At 45.4% G+C, this 20,668-nt stretch overlaps 1 pseudogene; it reads right to left on the bottom strand.

The window, feature by feature from the left end:
* Positions 1-1,009: 1,009 nt before the first annotated feature.
* LOC138398820 (ras-related protein Rab-4A-like) lies at positions 1,010-20,444 on the bottom strand (annotated as a pseudogene).
* Positions 20,445-20,668: the final 224 nt, after the last annotated feature.

Genomic DNA, 20,668 nt, shown 5'->3' with positions numbered 1-20,668 from the left:
GGCTGAGCATTAGAATCACACGAGAGAACATGTAAAAATGCTGATGCTTAAACCATACTTCAGCCCAGTGAAGTTGGCGTCCCTACAGGTGGGGCCTGGGATTACAGTTTCCCACGCATCCCAGCGACTCTAGCACCCAGCCAGCACTGAGAACACATAACGTACAGGAAAAAGTTCTAGATCCTTGATGAGGGCCACTGGCTGGCTCCTGCCTTTCTTCAACCTTCCCTCCTGCCACTCCCTCCCCCTCACTCCCCTGCTGGCTCACTCTTCCTTATACGTTGAAAGTTTGAGCTCAGCCATCACCTCCTCCTGGAGGTCCCCCCCACACTACCTCCACCCTCTGGGTGGGGCAGTTTCCCCTTCTCCGTTACGCCAGGGGCCTGCGCATCTCTCAATCGCTGCATCAGCCTCACAGGATTATCATTACCTTTTGATTGTCTCCCTTGAAAGATGGTTTCTTGAGGGCAAGAATTGTGATTAATTTTTGTATCCCAGCACTTGGCAAAGAATAGGCACTCAGATATTTGAATGAATTAATTAAAAAGTGAATACCCATATATGTTTGGTAATATTTAAATAAAAACTCTAGTAAGGGACAACTACGTAGTATTTCATCAGTTGCCCACATTAGAGTTATTTCAAGTTATTTTTATCGAAGCAACAAATATAAAAACGAGGCACGTTACAATCGAGGCATGCTCAGTTAGCTTCAGAAATAACATGACTCCTGACTACACAGCTCCATGACGCCCCATTTGCAACGGCCAACATTTCACGATGCGCCGATCATGCCGTTACATGTGGCCACGGGCCCAACAGACCCGGCATGTTGCTGACAGAGAGTGGACAAAGGCCCATTCCTCCTCCTTTAAGCAAAGGACCCCACGGAGACTGTGGCGCTAAGAGCAAACGCTGGCTGAAACCTTGACTGCCCCCCCCCCCACAGTGGAGCTGGTCTCTCGTCCCTTTCATCGCTGCGGAAACCATCCTGGCCAGAGGGCGGCGTTCACCGCAGCCACGGGACGTGAGCTGCAAACCCGTAAGTGGCGGTGTTAGGTTGGCAGGCGCAGAGAGAATATTCTTTAACCAAATTGCTCCTGAAAATATTAAAAGGCGATATTACTGAGCTAGAAGTTTATTAATGGAAAGGCTTTTACTTGATTCAATTTTGTTAAGTATTTTTCTTGCACACTGTACAAAAGCCTCTTCCACATTCTCCCGTTAGCGCACTTGTCTCCAAAAACATCAGCTCTGAAATTGATACCAAACAAAATACAACACCACATTTAGAAGACGAATCATAATTTTCACTTACTAGAAGCCCATTTAGCATTCTTAGAACAGCAGACAAAATATGACAGAAAACTATATAATTCTGTAAATATAAAATAAACATGTGTCAGTTATGTTTTTTAAAATGTTAGAAGCATTCGAACTTTTTCTGAAAAGCAGCTGCCATCTTGTGCCGGCACTTAATCCACTGGAGAGACGGAAGGAGCGACGAGGCTTCCGCAGCCGGCACGACTGCCCAGCGGGAGAAGGCGCCGGCCACGCGGCTCTGCCAAAAGCAGCAATTTCCTTCTTCAAACGATCTGTGTGTTACCACAAGTACAATCTGCACGTCTTTGCACTTTCTAGGGGACTGTGTCGCAATTTGTCACTCCGCCCGTGGAGAGGCCTTATAGGAATGAGCGCTCCTTTTACCCAGCAGAGGGGCTGCCGGTCCTCACAGACAGGCCTGTTCCGCTGCTCTCCAGGCAAACCATGACCTCTCCAGCCTCTTGTGCCCTCGCTTGTAAAGATGTGGACATTTTGGTGACATGAAAATTCCTTTTGTGCTTTTAACATTCTTAGCTTCTGTATTTCTAAACAGATCTTTGAAAACTGTCATGATTCTGGCTTATGTGTTTCTCTCATGTTTATTTTCTTATCAAGAAACTAGTCAGTATCCAAGAATGTAATCCGGTAGTCCTAGAATCCCATCAAACACCGATATTAGGATATTGTAGTTCTTGATTGGTTCTAAAACTTAAAGTTACTTAAAATGTCTGAATTTTGGCCCGGCACGGTGGCTCACACCTGTAATCCTAGCACTCTGGGAGGCGGAGGCAGGAGGACAGCTTGAGCTCAGGAATTTGAAACCAGCCTGAGCAAGAGTGAGACCCCGTCTCTACCAAAAATAGAAAGAAATTAAGCTGAACAACTAAAAATAGAAACAAAAAATTAGCCGGGTGAGGTGGTGCATGCCTGTAGTCCCAGCTACTCAGGAGGCTGAGGCAGAAAGATTGCTTGAGCCCAGGAGTTTGAGGTTGCAGTGAGCTATGATTACACCACTGCACTCCAGCCTGGGAAACAGAGCAAGACACTGTGTTTGTGTCTCTCTCTCTCCACTGCCCCCTCCCCACATATATATAAATAAATAAATTTCACTTTAACTCAAGATCTCTAATATTCAAAGATCTAATACTAAAAATTCATTACAGAATGTTAATAGATTTGCTTTTGTCATCATAGTAACTTTTGTAGGCAGAATGCAATATACTGAAAATACACTAAATAAGTCTAAATTTATAGTAAAACCAATCTCAAATTCTACATTTCCTAAATATAACCTTGAAACTCCAATAGATGTTTTAAACCCAAAGAAATGTTGTTACCCCCCAAATTTGCCATTTGAAAAACAATAAGAGATGAAAGGTCACTTGCCATTTTCTTGAGCAAATCTGGAGGCTTCTAAGAACGTAACTTCGCGATCTGCATCCAGGTCCTTCTTGTTTCCACAGAGGATGATCACAATGTTCTGACTCGCTAGCATTCTGGCATCTGTTAACCAATTAGTAAGCGCATTGTAGGTTTCTCGGCTGCGTAATATAAGATTGTGAAAATAGTACATGTATTTTATAAAACTAGCAACTCTTTCCAGTCATACTCACTACTCACACTGCTTTTCAACATTTTGGGGTAATGGCAACAACACCTTTAAGGTAACTCAAATAACCTGAATGCACCAAGTATATGACACACCCCCAGGGTCTGTTTTGTTTTGTTTCCAGAAAAATGAGACAATAAGCCAGAGAGTTTGTTGTTTTTTATTTGCTCAAGCAAAAGGAAACAGAATTTCCTTCCTTCGTTTTACGAATATCTGTTGAGCTCTTAGTATGTGCCAGGCACGGTTCAGACAATGACTGGTGAGCAAGACGACAGCTGATGGCTGCCACCGAGTCAACCCTGCAACGTGCTGGCACTTTGTTTTTTAGGAATTTATCGCACTGACGCTTTATAAGGACTCTGTGATGGACTGCTATTACCCCCCCTTTTTCCATGAGAAACCTGAGGCCCAGAGAGATTAATTAAGTTGCCTAAAGTCATACAGCAGCCAGTGGTAAAGCCAGGACCGACTCTCAGACCTGCTGTTTTCAGCTCATGTGCTAAGGACAAATTTCTGACCATGACACTTTGATATCCTGATTGATGACTTCACACTTTAGCAAGCTGAGCCTTTCACCAGGCAAGCGCAGTGCGGGCTGGGCCGGGAGCTGCCTGCCTTCTCCCAGAGCACCCAGCTCTGAGGACACAGCCTGGAACAGGGAAGCAGCCGGGTGATGTCCCCTCACTGCACTGGTTCCCACCTAGAAGGAACCCCTGAGGATACTGTTTAGATGACACCTTTCTAGATCCGTGCTAGCAACACTGAGATCAGTGTTATCTGATGGAATTTCTTCAGGGCAGGAATGTTCTCTAACCTGCACTGTCCAACACAATAGGCACCAGCCACATGTGGCCACCGAGCACTTGAAATGTGGCCAGTGAAACTGAAGAACTAGATTTTTTACTTTATTTAATTTCGTTTAAATTGCCATATGTAGCTAGTAGCTACAATATGAATGTTTCACATTAATTTAAACCTCCAATAACCTCACAAGGATGACATGATTATTATCACCTTCATCTACGGACCAGGGAACCAAGGTCCAGGCGGCTGAAGCACCTTGCCTGGGGAGGCCACCCAGCTAGTAACGGGACCAGGACTGGAATCCAGGCAATCTCAGCCCAGAGTAACTCACTTCTAAGAACTCACCACACAGAAAGCTTCGTGAACCTTGAGGAAAGTGTCCAGGCATCATGTTAAGAAATGTAATGAAACATGAAGAATTGCTTAATCTACCTGAACCCTTACAAACGTGTTTCTCTATGTGGTAAAATAGTGGTGGGGGCTCATTCCGAGACCTGTAAGACCCAGATGGAAGGGCAAGGGGCTTCCTGGGTGACAGCCGCGCTGCCTGCCCCGGACACACACGGCACAGAGGGCGCCTTGCCAGCGCCGGGCGGCCTCCTCCACCCTGGCAGCTGGCATTACCTGGTGATGTCATAGACCAGGAGCGCCCCGGCTGCGCCTCCGTAGTAACTTCTTGTCACAGACCTGGAAGAGTGACACTGGCTTTACTTCCAACCAGCTGAGACCCTCACTGCTAAATACCATCTTCCCACAAAAACACCCACATTTGTTTAGTGAACCACAACTCAGGGCAGACGTTATTCTAAAACAGAAATGATTCAAAGACACTGAACATAAGTGTGGGAGTTACGCTGTCTGAAACCAGGTCACAGGAACGACAGGGAGGTGGGGAGGCCGGCCTGGGACAGGAGGACGTTCTCTGAGGGCCGAAGCAGCTCTGAGTGGACGTCACCCTTGAGACTCCTGAGGAGGGCGAGGCGTCTGCAGGCAGAAGAGAGCCACCGCCAAGCCCAGGCGGCTCCCCAAAGTCCCCTCCGCCTCTTCTAGAGAACAGGGATGTCCTCAGATGGGAACAGCCTCGTCTCCCGGCCGGGATCCACAGTCACCGCTGCCCGTCACCAGACAGGAGACCGAGCCCCGGCCCCGGGCCCTGCACACATTCGCGGGACTGTTCTCTCTCAGTAACACGCTTTCTCCCCCGCATTACCAACCTCTCCCCCTTTGCTGTATCTTTTTTCTACTAGCAAAATAAAGGTGGCCCTGGCACCTCCCATCCTAAAACACCAAACCAAAAACATGCTGGCGGTCCTGTTGGCCACTCTCCCTCGGGCCGCCCGGAGTCCTCAGCCTGCCTTCGCGGCCTTCTCTGCTGCGCCCGCCCTGGCGTGTGTCTCCGACACTCCCCGCAGCAGCCTGCCGAGGGCCCCCAGCTCCATGCACCCAAAACTAGTGGGCACTTCTGTCCTCGTCCACCCCTGCCTCTGCGGCCCGCCGTCTCCAGGTCTCACTCCTGTCACTGGCCACTGCTGCCCCAGCGCCGGACCCTCTTCAATCTGCCCTGCTGGGACTGCAGCTCCCCCGCGTGGGTCCTGGGCTCTCTTTCCTGGTGACATTCGACTCAGATTTTATCTCCAGCTCAGACTGCTTCACTAAGACCCCACTGATGCCCCCACAGGGCCATGAGACTGCCTCATAAACACGGCAAACTTCACAGTTACAAGACAGAATTCCTTTTGGTCCCTCCCTCCAGGCCCACGCTGGCCTAGGAAGGGGCATCACTCCCCACCCAGGCTCCAAAGCAAATCACCCCCACGTGTATCCTCGACTCCTTTTTGTCCACCTCCACGTTCGATCCGCCGGCCAAGTCCCGTCCCTCACACCGCACACGTCCTGCTCCAGGCATGCCTTCCCCTGTCACCTGCACCCTCCGCACCCGACCACCGCCAGGCCTCTGCCCCCACGCTGCGGTCACCTGGCAGCCACCCTGCTGCCACGCGGGCCTCAGTCTTTCTCTAGGGCAGCCCAATCCTCAAAGCCAGCCCTGTGCTCAGGCCGTCCCCCCACCCACTGTACCAGGCTCCCGGTCCCACTCTTCCCTGCTCCCAGCCCCTCCACCCGTCTGGCCTTGTCACAAGGCTGGTTTTCCTTGTCCTTTGGGTCCCACCAAACACCATATCCTCAGTGAGGTCAACCGAGCAGGATCCCACCCTCCAACTCCTGTGCTGTCCCCTCTGCTGCACCTGTCCCACTTGGTAACACGTGGTTTTGTGTGTTTCCGTGCCGGCCGTCTGCCCTTCCAGCAGGCAGGCTCCGCGGCCGCTCACCGGAGTATCCTGGTGCTGGCGCAGGGCCCAGGGCACCACTAGGTAACCAGTAGACACCCCACAATGTTGGCAGAATAAAAAATAACTGCAGCATAATAATCATAAAAAACACATTTGGGGTCTTTGTCCCAGGTTCTGGGCACAGAGCTCCTAGAACTTCGGTGATTTTCTCAGAGATAAGAATGTTTTTTGTAGCTAATGAGTTGACTGGGGGATGGTGTCCAGGGAACCAACCTGTGATCAGAGGGTAGAACTTCCAGCCCCGCCCCCCCAAACTCTGGGGAGGGACGAGGAGCTGGAGGCTGAGTTGACAACCATGCCTGCGTCATGAGGCCTCCACAAAACCCACAAGGAGGTGGTTCAGAGAGCCTCTGGGTTGGTGAACACACGGGGGTCCTGGAAGGCAGTGTCCTGAGAGGGCACGGCAGCTCTGTGTACACCCCCCCGCCCCCTGCCCCGTGCATCTCTTCCATGGCTGTCCCTGCACTGACTCCCACGTAACACCCTGGGCAGTGGAAGTGTCTCCCTGAGGTCTGTGAGTCTTCACAGTGAACCCTCAAACGTGAAGAGGGGGTGTGGCGGGGCTGTGGGAACCGCCCAGTTTGGAGATGGCCGGGCAGAAGCGCATTTGTGCTCCCCATTTGTGACCAGCATCTGTATCAGGGGACAGTTTTGTGGGACTGTGTCCTTAACCTGTACGGTCTTTGTTAACTCTGGTGGCATCAGAATTGAGTTTAGTGCTTGGACACCCAGCTGGCATCAGAGAGTCAGAGTGGCTGGTGTGAAGAAAGCCCCTCATGCTTGGTGGCAGGAAAAGAGGACGCCAAAGACAGAAAGGAACAGTGCCTACCCTCGGGCAATAAAGAAAACTGTGGGCTTGCAGAAAACAAACAAAACTGCTCATCCTTACTTTGCTACTTGCAAAGTGCACCACCCTTAGACTCCAAGGCAGGTGGGCCGCGCGGAGCTTGCCCTTCCCACCTTGCGACTGCTGCCCGGGGCGCCCGTCTCAGGAACCGCAGCCCGGCCGTGGCCGAGAGGGCAGGGGGAGGTCACGCTTCCCACACACGGGAAGAGGCAGCTCTTCTCTTCCAGCTCAGCAGGCACCCAGGTGAGCTGTATTACATCTCCTTCTTGAAAATTTATTCTAGAATTTATTTTACAACACTACCTTTTTTTTTTTTGAGGAGAAAAAGTAGAAATTTATTAATTTGCTGGCAAATGAGGAGGATGGCAGACTCCTGTCTTAAAGTACCAATGTCCTCACAACTGTCTTGACATAAGGATTCTTGTATAAGTTATTCACGTATATAAATTTAAGGATTTAAAAATACTTCCCTGAGGAGTTAAAATTTTTTGCAAAAGTAATTTCAACCAGTGTAACACATGTAGATAGTTTTAAAGTAAAATGTTACTAAAAGTCTTGAAACAAAACACAGCCACCTGCTGCTTTGTTCCTCCCGGAGGCCTCTCCCGAGGTGAGCACCTCCTTCAGGTGTGTGATTTTTCCTCTTCAATTGACTAAGTCATTTAAAGAAAACATATTGAGCCCATAATGTGCTAGACACTACTTTGAGCATAGAAAAAACAAATGAACAAAAACTTCTACTCTCTTACAGTTTTCTTTCTTCTGGTATTTGCGTCCTTATTTCTACAGAATGCTTCGGAAACTATTGGAGTTTTTAATATTAAAGCTTATTGCTTCTCTGCTTCGCTAGGAGGGTTTGCCCACTTACAGCCAGCCAGCCTTCCTTTCCTGTCACTCTCGTCTCCCAGGAAGGCAGCACTGCCACACCCTGAGTGCCCTCTCGCTCTGCCTCCGCTGTCCCCAGACCTGTGCTGTCCTCCTGGGCTGGGCCCCTGCTGGCCTCACGGTCCCATATCTGCACCCACACTGGTGAAGCATACCCTTCTGAACTTTCTAAGAAAGTACACTTCTAAGAAAGATAACCTTTGTTTCCTCCCCATTCTTGCATATTTGAAGGGTATTCAGATTTTATTCTCACACTTATAGTTTAGCTAAGATTAGAATTTTAGGTGGAAAAAAATTTTTTGCACTGAGTTTTGAAGGCAATGTGCCAATTTGTATCAGCTTCCAACATTGCTGCTCAATGGAATTGCCAACGCAATCCCAATTTCCAGTACTTTATATGTGACTGCTTTCCCTACTGGAGCCTTTTTGGATCTTTACTTCATCCCTGGCATTCTGAAATTTCACATGACATGCCCTGGTCTGGACCTTCCCACTCATTTGTATTTGCCAATCCATCTGGAATCTCATTCCTTCAGGGAATAGTTTTCCTCTGCTCTTCTCTCTTCTGGAACTCCTAACATGCAGGCTTTACAGCTCCTGGATTAATTCTGTGGGATTCTTTGTGTTGTCTCTTTCACTTGTCACCTCGAGTTTCTTGTTTTACTTTCTGGGAGATCGCTACCCTGCTTACACTATTATTCTGGTTGATCTTTTAAAATATCATTTTGTTCTTATTATGTACTTGAATGCAATCTCTGTTCTTATTTCTGAGAATATTGTAGTTTTTTAAGTGTATTTTTTCCTGTTTTCTATACGTTCCAGCTTTTTTTACTTTGGGCTTTCTCTTTATTATAGAAACTTTCCTTCAAATTTCCATCTGATCATTTATATTAAGAGCAAGGAATGAAAAAGCCTAAAAGAAACTCTTTATGTCTGGGTGGAGCTGGTGGGCTTGGAGGACTTCACTGTCAGATGATTGGAAGGAGACTGTTTCACTGGGAAACCAAAATGTCAGTATCTTCAAGCCTCCTTTCCTTTTGGGCTATTCATTGTTCTACAGATAAGAATCCTGTCTCCTGCCTGGGATGGATACACCTGGCTACCAGCAACTAGGGGAGAGGTGGGAGAAGAGGGTTAGGGTTCAGAGACTTTCACTTAGCTTCCCTCTTTTCAGATCTCACCCTGCCCCTACCCTGCGCTGTGTCTTATGACCTTGAGTCTAGACCGCATTTCAACTTAGAGACTCAACCCTTTATTCTGCGTGTGCATGAGCACTTTTACCCCCACCCCCACCCCAGAACTTGATGCTTCCAAATCCTGACCTTTTCTGGGACTCAGCAGGGAGAAATGGTTTCCTCCATCCCAGTGGTTAAGACGGAGCTCCCTCCACCTTGCTGTGCACCAGCCACTTCCTATGTTTACTGTTTTGTTAGAAACCTGTCAATCATAGTTGTGTACTCTCCCCATTTTGGCCTTTTTGAGTACATGCTATTTCAGTTGCTTTATAGTCATTTCAGTGGGGTTCAGAGAGGGAAAGACATAAATGTCTGATTGAATCCACCATGTTTAATCAGTGCTTCCAGAAGAATGACTGTGATTAAAGATGGTTAAAATATTTTATAAGCAATTATTGAGCATTTAGTATATAATATATGCTGAACTTTAATTAAGTAAAATGTTTACAGTAGGCTGAGTTTTATTTCACTGAATTTTGAAATGGTGGATATCTGTTCTGACTTTGTGCATCTGTGCAAAAAACAATTAAAATACTAAACATATAACCTCATTTGCAGTGATCTGAAGTCATCATTGTGAGCATCAGTTGTGATTGTATTGTAATAAAAGGGTGGAGGAAAGAATATTTTGTGGGTTGTATATCAACCACGAGAACATGCTCTAGTTAATATAAAACAAAACAAAACCCTCACAAGAGGCTTTTAAAAATTCTCCTTTAAAAGTGAAATATAGAAAAAAATTGCACCATTAGTTTGTCTTGATTTTAACCTAAAAGCATACTGAGGAACACACAGCACCACATCCTCCTGAGAATGATGTTCTAAACTACGATGCACCGAGACTCTACTATGTTCTTTAGTGAATCAATGGTGTATGGAGCTAAACTGAATTTTAGCTATCTCATCAATCAGTTTCCAGAGGTGACATTTCTGAAATCAGCACAAGGAAGGTGGGGGGTTATGAGAGGGTCTTAACCTTATATATTGAGAAAATATAATTATTTCAAATCCAATATTCAAATATTTTTTAAGTTAAAGAAAAAACTACCTGAATCGTTCTTGTCCTGCTGTATCCCATATTTGTAACTTTACATATTTACCACCAACATTTATTATCTTTGAACCAAATTCCACTCCTATTGTATGATTTGAGTCATCTTTGACTAAAAAAGAAAAACAAGAACAAGATATTTAATTTTAGAACATTAAGGTAATAGGCTTATAGAGTAAAACAAGTAACACTAAAGTCAACGGTCAATGGAAAATGGAAATTACTTTAGCCATTCATTCCTCAGATAGGTCACTGATAAGAAGCATTCACTGTTTTAAATACAATACATACAGTCCCTACTCTCAAAGAGATGATAAAGCTTTTTCTGGAAATCCCTAAACAAATTTCACACATTTGCAAGCTTAGGCTTAGAGGTGGCCATGCCGTATCAGAACCATACCCAGCTGGGCACCATCAAGGTGCTCACAGACGGTGCCTGTCTGAACACCAGCATGCTGTTCAGGAGGGTGTTCTGCCCAGGGTCAGGTCTGGAACTCAGTTGGTAATGAGGTGGTGATAGTTTCAACTACTGTATTTGAATAGACAGATATTCTAAAAAAATAAAAGTCAAAGGAAGGAAAAGCACTGTAGCCCACAAAGGAAATGTGAGAAGACACCAAAGATTAAAGAAAAAGGAGGAAAAAGTTGAACCAAAAAAAATCCCTTGAACAAACCTAAAAACCAAAACTCTATGCATATTACAGATGTTAGAATGTTCATTAATTTTACTCTTACAGGGCAATAATTTGGAAAGTATTTGCTGGAGAAATCAATACTAACTGTTTGAATGGGCAGGAGACAGGCAAAATAAGTATTTTGCTAAACCCAACTGGAATACATTGCCTGTAAAAGAAGATTTCGGTGATGATGAAAGGATAAACTAAAATCAAATATCAGGGCTATACAGTCCATTGACTAATTTATATTTTTTAACTATAGAACAAAATCTAATTGTTCCAGAAATCAGGGACGCCACTTGGCAATTGGACGTGCTGTTTCCTGGAGGAGGGGGTGGCTGGCTGCACGCTGCCAGCCTGTCTCACGCCCAGACGGCACAGAGAGAGCGTGGGCATCCCAGCAGGAGTAAGCTCCCAGGCACGACACCAGGCAGGAGCCTTCAGAAGGCCACAAATAAAGGCCAGGAGCACCCTGATTCCAACATGGCCATGAGAGAAATAATATCAGACCTTCCCAGAATCACTCCGTGTGAGGAGCTGGGGAGGACCCTTCGGGGGAGCGCTCCTCCCAGGAGAGAATGATTACATAAACTTGGTACATGGCCCAATACCTTCTGGGATATTCTTTCCTAAGGCCGTACAATGCAAAATCTTGGCAACTTGCACAGAAACCTGGACCACCCAGTGAATGAATACTTGTTAGATTCAGTAAGGACAGGTTCTGTGACTAACCCACGCTGTGTCCATGTCACTAAACACAGGCTCCAACAAGCTCTAGATTGGTGAAAAGGAAGTAGCAGAGTAAGTTCTTAGAATTTTATTCTTCAAAGCTCTCCGCCAAGACATCTCATACCGGCTCTCTCGCCTCTTCACCCCCCACTTACAGTAGCTCGTGCATATTTGCTTAAGATGCACTTCATTAAATTACTTCTATTTTTGAACCTTCACCAGACTGCCATTAAATAAACAGGTCTTTCTCCACAATTCTTTCCATTATTATAAAAGCACTATTTATTTTAAGGGCCTTTCAAACCTTCAGTCTTCTACAATCTTCCAAGGCCTCACAGAGTTTGGGATAAAAAATTCAACTTCCCTCAGCAAAGCAGTGAGAGTCGATGGCAAAGGACAGCGGTGTGGTCAAGAGCCTGGGGTCACAAGGTGACTGCCCCAGAGCACACACCAGCCTCTCTGAACCTGTTTCCTGGCCTGCAGAGCAGTGCTGATGACAGTCACTCCCTTCACTGCTGGCCACAGTGAGGACCCAATGCTAGTATTTTATCTACAGTGTACGCCCAGGGCGTCTTTAGCCACTCTGTCAGGAACGGGGTCCCTGCCAGAGAATCTCTCTGCTTCTTTCCCCATCACCATGTTATCTGTTGGCATCAGGAAAACTTACAGCGTGAGTACCTGTACACTGAACCATTACTAAATAGAAATGCTCACAACAAAAAGTCACATTACTAAAAGTTTAATAATACAATCTCTTAAAGTACTTTTAAATTATGGTTTTTTTCCTCTGGAAAACAAAATCAGAGTTTCTAGCTGTAAAGGAATCTGAGCAAGAGAGCACTCTCAGAAGACATGCACAAAAGAATGACTAATGTCACTTACTTTTTTTTTTCAATAAACTGATGAAGTAAGCAAGATTTGCCAGTTCCTGCATTTCCAATCACCAAGAACTTAAACAAAAAATCTGCAAGACAAAAAGATACTATGAAAAATAACTTCAAAATGGGTACTGTGAATTTATTCTTAGGCTATGATCATAAAATTTAATGAAATCTTAGCTGTAAATATAACAAAAAAAGAGGTAACTAAGTATCTTGTGAAATGACAATAAAATCTTGACTTACCTTTTTAATTTTTTACACTTGAGCATTTTGATATTTGGCTTACATGCTACTTCAGTGGGTTTCCAAACTCTGCTTTCTGGACAATTTCTTTTGAAGTTGGAAGTTTAAAAACTCTTGTAATGAATGAAACTTGTTCCTTTGCTAGCCACTATTCAAAGAAATATGCATACTCAGTTGTAAGAAAATTCGTCTAGAAAATTTTAAGTGTTTTTTTTTTTGTACAAAACAATAAGCCTGATAGAATCAGAGGAGTCCACTTCTTTCTTTTTAAAAATGGGTATTTCTAACCTTGGGTGACAGAGCGAGATCCTGTCTCTTAAAAAAACTAATAGGTATAAGTTTCACCTGCACTTGCAGATTTACATGGTCTTGCTTCTATTCCTTCACCTGTAACTTGCGGCCCGTGAGAAGGACAGCTTAACCCACATTTGGGTCAGTACTTCAAGGGTAAAATCTGTCTGGTTCAATGTAGAGAGTGCTCTTCATTTCTTCCTTACACAGAGTAATATATTTAATTTGGGGAATTATTTTCTATGAAGTGGACTTAAAGGATTTCCAACATGGAATTTGTTAATTAGCACAATGTAGCATCAGTGGCCCCATACTGCCCTTGGTGAGTCACTTCCCTTTTTCTGGTTAGCAAAGAACTTGAGTTCTGCTTAGCACAGTAACTTAAGAGTTTAGGAGGACACCAACTCCCTCTCCCTTTCACTCCACTGCCGAGCCCACCCCTCACCCACGGTCCTGACTCACCACCGCCAAGCCCCACTGCTGCCCAGCTCATCGTGTGGCCTGGAACATCCTGCTCCGTAGTCCTGGCTCCCTTGTTCGCGCCTCCTTTTCCAGATCAAACACTCCCTAACCTTGGCTACCTTCCCTCCCCACATTAAGCTCCAATAGTCTGTTTCTTTCCTGACATGTGGCCTAGCCCTGCCACTCTCGGACAGGGTCTGGCTCTGCTGCCCAGGCTAGAATGCAGTGGTTCACTGCAACCTCAAATTCCTGGGCTCAAGTGATCCTCCTGCCTCAGCCTCCTAAGAAGCTGGGATTACAGGTGCATGCCATCGCACCTGGCTAGTATTTTTTTATTTTTTGTAGGAGATGGGGGTGGGGTCTTGCTATGATGTTCAGGCTGTTCTTGAACTCCTGACCTCAAGCAATCCTCCTGCCTTGGCCTCCCAAAGTGCTGAGATTTCAGGCATAAGCCACTGTGCCCTGCCTGTTTCTTAAGAACTATATTCATCATCACTCAGAGGTGAAGCCTATTCAACTTCTCGTGATATTCAGATGGTTACAGGCAATTGAACTCAAAGAATAGCGCTATTAGATTATGCCGGCAGTTAAAAATGCCAATAGTTTTAGGTTTCTCACTGCATGCCACACCGGTGTTCATAGCAGCATTATTCACAACAGGCAGAAGGTCCTCTGAGGGATGAATGGATAAACAAAATGTGGTACATACACACCACAGAGTATTATTCAGCCCTAAAAAGGAAAGAAATTCTGACACATGCTACAACATGGATGAACCCTGAAGACACTGTGCTAAGTGAAATAAGCCAGTCACAAAAGGACAAATACTTACATGAGAGTCAAATTCATAGAGACACGAAGAAGAATTGTGGTTGCCAGGAGCAGGAGGAGGGAGAGTGGAAAACTGTTGCCTAATGGGGATGAGCAGCAGTTTGGAAGATGAAAAATCTCTAGAGGTGGATGGTGGTGACGTCTGTACAACGATGTGAATGTACTTAATGCCAATGAACTATACACATAAAATGCATATTTTATGTTACCTATATTTTTCCATAATAAAAATAAACAAACAAATAAATAATGCATGTCAGGCTTAATCATTTTCATTGAATGCTTTTACAACCCAAGAAATTAAAGAGAAAATGGTCAAGCTCGCCAGGCTGACAAGAATATTGGAATTTCTTTCTTTCTTTTTTTTTTTTTTGAGACAGTGTCTCACTCTGTTGCCCGGGCTAGAGTGCTGTGGTGTCAGCCTAGCTCACAGCAACCTCAAACTTCTGGGCTAAAGCGATCCTTCTGCCTCAGCCTCCTGAGTAGCTGGGACTACAGGCATGTACCACCATGCCTGGCTAATTTTTTTCTATATATATATTTTTAGCTGTCCAGATAATTTCTTTCTATTTTTAGTAGAGATGGGGTCTCACTCTTGCTCAGGCTGGTCTCAAACTCCTAAGCTCGAGCGATCTTCCCGCCTCGGCCTCCCAGAGTGCTAGGATTACAGGCATGAGCCACCGCACCTGGCCCGAATATTGGAATTTCTGAGTCTTGTTCAATATCCTCTTCTATTTAAGAAATGAAGCCCAATACATTGTATAAGTTGTAAAGAAAAGAAGAAAACCAGGTAAAGAAGCTGGTAATATGTAGGCAATAGTAAGTCTTAAGAGAGGAAAAGAACAATGTATAACACAGTTTAAAGATTCAAATGTTTGTGTACTTAGGTACACAGAAAAATGAATTTCACAAATCCGTGTAATCCTGGAACTTAAACTATTCATATATCTAAGCATGGACTTTAAGAAATATTTGTTCCAGGCCAGGTGTGGTGGCCCATGCCTGTAATCCTAGCACTCTAGGAGGCTGAGGTGGGAGGATTGCTTGAGCTCAAGAGTTGGAGACCAGCCTGAGCAAGAGTGAGACCCCATCTCTACTAAAAATAGAAAAAATAAGCTAAGTGTCATGGTGTAAGCCTGTAGTCCCAGCTACCTGGGAGGCTAAGGCAGGAGACTGCTTAAGCCCAGGAGTTTGAGGTTGCTGTGAGCTAGGCTGATGCTATAGCACTCTAGCCTGGGTGACAGAGGAAGACTCTGTCTCATTAAAAAAAAAAAAAAATCATCATTTTCTGCTATGGTAATTTTGCTTAAATATACTCTATTATTATTACTATCCAGATTGCATCATAGTCTCCACTAGCCAAAGGGTAATATATCTATTGAACTGTACCTTGCTGGACAAAAGATATATAATTTCCATATTTACAAATATGTCATGACTCCAACAAATATTTCATATTCTGAATCTTGTAGCTCAATGGTCCCCAACCTTTTTGTTAGCAAGGACCAGTTTCATGGAAGACAATTTTTCCATCGATGGGGTAGGTATGGTTTCAGATGATTCAAGAGCATTACATTCATTGTGTACTATATTTCTATTATTATTACACTGCAATATATAACAATTACACAACTCACCATAATGCAACCTCTCTCTGCTAATGATAATCTGTATTCGCAGCCACTCCCCAGTGCCAGCATCGCCACCTCAGCTCCACCTCAGATCACCAGGCATCAGATTCTCACAAGGAGTGTGCAACCCAGATCCCTCGCACGCGCAGTTTACAGTAGAGTTTGTGCTCCTGTAAGACTCTAACATCCCAGTGATCTGACAGGAGGCGGAGCCCAGGCGGTGATGCGGGCACTGGGGAGTGATGGTTTGCTGCTGCAAATACAGAGGGAGCTTTGCTCGCTCACCCTCCGGCCCATCACCTCCTGCTGTGTAGCCTGGTTAGTGACAGGCCACATTCCAGCGCCAGTCCGTGGCCCAGGGGGTGGAGACTGCAGTTGTAGCTCAGATGTTACACATTATATGTTTGTATCAAAACATTACATGTATCCCATAAATATGTGCAACTGCTTATTATATATCCATAATAATTAAAAATAAAAACTAATAAGCAAACAAAAAGATAATTATTTAGAGTAAATATAAAATCTTTTTGTTTGAAAACCTTTTGGGATCAAATATTAATACATAAAAATGCTAGATAAAGCATATCATACTTTAAAAATGCATAGCTGAGCTTTTAGGAAATCTTCAGATGCTTAGAACAGAGAAGAAACTGAAAAAAGCAATGAGGGCCTTGGGTGGGGGCTGCTAGTCTGAGATTGGCTTTAGTGTCTGTGTGGGACGGGACAAGAGCTGGTGTCCAAGTGATGGAGAGAGCACGGAAATGAATCTGAGTTTTCTTCAGGGTTAGGCCCGAAGTGAAAGGTAAGATGAACAACCAAAGCACACTCACTAGCTCAGGCAGGCACGGAATCTTCCCTGACTCTGCCTGCTCTCTCAGCAGAATGGGATAAACGTTCCCCTTTGAAAATTAATTACGGGCTGGCGCCACAAGTAGGCTTGGGATTCAAATTTAAATAACCATGTGGACAATGAACCTCCAAGTTAGGAAATTAGCAAAAATAAAGGTGGCTCTAGAAAGGAGCATCACTGAGATGCCCAGAAGAAGCAAACGCAGATCACTCTGGAAGGGCACATCCTCACCCAGCACACACACAATCCCCCCACGCACAGCTGCTTCAAAAATAAACGTAAGATCACAAAACACTCAAGGAAACAAGCCACCAGGAGTGAATCAGCCAGACAGTACTTTAGTCCTTCAAGATTTCAATAAAAGAACAAATCCACAGGTTGGGTGTGCTGGTTCACACCTGTAATGCCAGCAATTTGGGAGGCTGAGGCAGGAGGGTTGCTTGAGGCCAGGAGTTTGAGACCAGCCTGGGCAACGCAGCAAGACCTAGTTCTACAAAAAGTAAAAAAAATTAGCTAGGCATGGTGGTGCACACCTGTAGACTCGCACATGTAGACCCAGCTACTGGGGAGGCTGAGGCAGGAGGACTGCTCGAGACCAGGCATTTGGGGCTGCAGTGAGCTACAATAGTGGCACCACACTTCAGCCTGGGTGACAGAGACCTTGTCTCAAAACAAAGCAAAACACACAAAAAAGAACAACCTGATAAAGTATCTTCAATATGATCAATACAATAAAAAAGGAAGTGAATCCTAAAGAGAAAGAATAGGATGTCTTGAAAGAATTAATAGATTTCTATTAATAGAATCTAGAATATCTAGAAATAAAAATTATAGTAATTAAAATTACTCAATGGATAGGTTAGAAAGCAAAGTGGGCAAGACTGAGGAGAGAATTAGTGAATTAGAATAGAAACTGGAGGAAATTACCAGGCAGCAGTATAGAGAGTTGAAGGTAGAACATATGAAAGAGAACTTAAGAGATGGGGAGGATTGAAGGAAAGGGTCTAAAAGGCATTTTGGAATTAAAAAAAAAAAAATAGGAGAATGGGAGTAGAGAGACAACATTAAAAGAATTAATGGCTGAGAATTTTACAGAATGAAAATTAAAGGATTATTAGAATAAAAAATAACTTTGAACCATGTGAATAAATAAGAATCCATACATAAATATGTAATTGTGAAACTGCAGACCAAAGACAAAGGCTGTAAAAGCAATTAAAAAGAAAGGAAAAATTCCCCACAAAGAAACTCGGTGTCTAGACTCCAAAGGTCAAAAGCAATGGGGGCCTATATGCACAGGCTGGGGGATGGGGGACACGAAAACAACCTAATGTAGCATTTGATGTATAAAAACTACCCTTAAAGCCACGGTGGACTCTGCTTCCAGGACGATGGAGAAGTACTTTTCCCTGTTTCGCTCATTAAGTACAACTAGAAACCCTAGACACTATATATGTGTGTGTGTTTATATATTATAGAGAGTTGAAGACAGAACATGTGAAAGAGAACGTAAGAGACGTGGCGGATTGCACATATACATAAAAAGACGACGCTGCACGGGAGAGAGAAAAAGGCAGACGGGCCGGGGACTTCTCAGCCTGAGGGATGCTATGGTGCTGAGTTCCCTGGGTTTTCCTCTTGCCTCATAATATCTCAGACTTGAAGGAGAACAAGCTGGTAACTGAGAAATGCCAATGGGTACAGATGAAAAAAGTCCCAACAAAAGCCTGCTCTCTCTGGAAGCTACAGGACCAGTTAAGGGGCAGCTGAACAAGAAAGCAAACTCTTCCACAATAACCACTCTCCTCTACCCAAGCACCACAGCAAAAACCATGGCCCACACCAGTAAAGGCCAAATGGGGAGCCTAAACTTCCACCCTGGCAAGGCTTTACCAAGGCACACCAACACCCCCACAGAGGTGGTGTCAGAGAAGACCAAGTAGGGCGCTGGGGCTTGGGCTTTCTGCTGACGGGTAATGAGCTCTTCTCCTGCCCCTGCTGCTGTGTCAGGGAAGATCATGGGGAAGGGGCACTAGACATTTTCATCCCCACCCAGCAGTAACAAGAATCCCTCTCATGTGTCAGTGGAGGCCGAGGGAGGAATCTGGACTTCTACCCCCACCTGCTGGTGATGAGGTAGTACCCAAGAAAGGAAGCCAATTAAAAGAGCTAAAAAAGATCCAAGTCTTATAATGTAATACAAAAACGTCCAGGTTTCAGTTGAAAATCCCTTACTATACCAAGAACTAGGAAGATCTCAAAATGAAAGAAAAAAGATAATCAATACATTCCAACATCAAGTTGACAGAAATGGAACCAGAGCATTAGCATTTCACAGGAGCATTTGCAACACTTGTCCTGACAAAGCTAGTGACTTACTGGATGGTTTCCTAAGCCTTCTAGGAACAGACATGCCCAGTGTCACCAAGAACAGGGCAGTACCAGTCACAGGAGTCGCCGAACACGGGCCAACCCTTCCAAGAGCTCCCATTTTTCTCAGGAGACACACTGAAACCCTCCTGAAGGCCCTCTCCTCCCTGCCTCCCCCTCACCTCTCTCCCCAGCCTGGTGCTTGACCACACTCCCTTTCTTGAACTGCCTTTTCCACAGGCCTGAGCTGTTCGCATGCTGCCTTGTTAGTGCCTCCCTAAGCACCCAATCAACTTGCTTTCTACATACTTTCACAGACCACATTCCTTCAGAACTCTTGCCTGGTCTTTATGCATTCGTGTCATAATTGGGTTAATCCTGTATTCCCCACTGGAGACCAGAGACACAGCTGTTGTGTTCCTGCAGTAAGCACGGTGCCTGCTCTCCTAATGCCATGCCACTGTGTTTGTTGAAGGGAAGGAAGCTGCATGCCAGGACAGATGGAAACAAGACTGATTTGGCTGGAGCTACATATTTTTGAACTTGAGCCTCTCTCTGGGACTGTAAAACTCCAAATCAGATTCCAAAGAGTGATTACGGCTGGTACGCAAACATCTACTCAACCCTGATAACAAATAACAAAGTACAAGTTGTTTATTTTTACCACACAGGTTAAAAAAAAAAAAAAAAAAGCAACACCGTATATGAATTGGGTGGAAAAGCTTTCATTTATTCAAGAAATATTTGTTCAGCCCCTCCAGGTCTGGGTGCTGTAAGGGAAACACTAGTCAGGGAAACAAAGATTAAACAGACGGGACTCTGCTTTCAAGGTGTTTACAGTCTTACAAAGACAAAAGACAACGTTATAAAGAGCCACAATGCAACCTAGAAAAGGCTAAACACCCCTGAAAGAGAAATAAAGGAAGCAAGAAGTCTCAGCGGAAGAGACGGATTAGTCTGTCGATAACTCCTTATTATAATCCCAGTGCAAAGAAAGGAATTCCAAACCAGGAAAGGTCAAGCCCGAATATTTGCGGAACACACTGAAATACAGGCCTCGCCCTAAGCCCTTCACATCGCCCGGGATGGAAAATACCGCAGCTGAGACTGAGCATCACTCTGGCTTCCCCACCTTGAGCTACTTAAATTAAACTCAGAAAGGAAAAACGCCAAGAAGGCAAGCGCGGAGAAAACGCAGGAGGAAACTTGCAAAAGCGGATCACGGAGATGGGCCCGGTATGGCCAGGCCCGCGCACTCCGGGTCCAGTCCCGGGACCCCGCGACCCGACACCCCGCCCCCTCGTCCCCGACACCCTCGCGACTTCCGCCCGCCAGGCCCCTACCCTAGGTTTCGGACATGGCCATCTGCGACATCTTGGGAGCGGCCGCCTCTCGCCGGGCATCGGCTGCAGCTGGGCCCGGCGCCGTGAGCCACGTCTCCGTGTGGAAAGGCGTGGGGCTGGGGACCGGAGGAAGGAGGGATCCAGCCGGTCCCCAGGGCAACCGCTGGCCAACACGGCTGCGGCCTGCCGGACTCCAGCTCCGCGCAGGCGCACGGTCCTCCGCCTCGTGTCCGCCGGCCGGGAGGCGGAGACGGT

The sequence above is a fragment of the Eulemur rufifrons genome, chromosome 18 (assembly GCF_041146395.1).
Source record: "Eulemur rufifrons isolate Redbay chromosome 18, OSU_ERuf_1, whole genome shotgun sequence".
In the NCBI taxonomy this organism is placed as follows: domain Eukaryota; kingdom Metazoa; phylum Chordata; class Mammalia; order Primates; family Lemuridae; genus Eulemur; species Eulemur rufifrons.
Note: the sequence above shows the minus strand (reverse complement) of the source record. Positions and strands in the feature narration are given on the sequence as shown.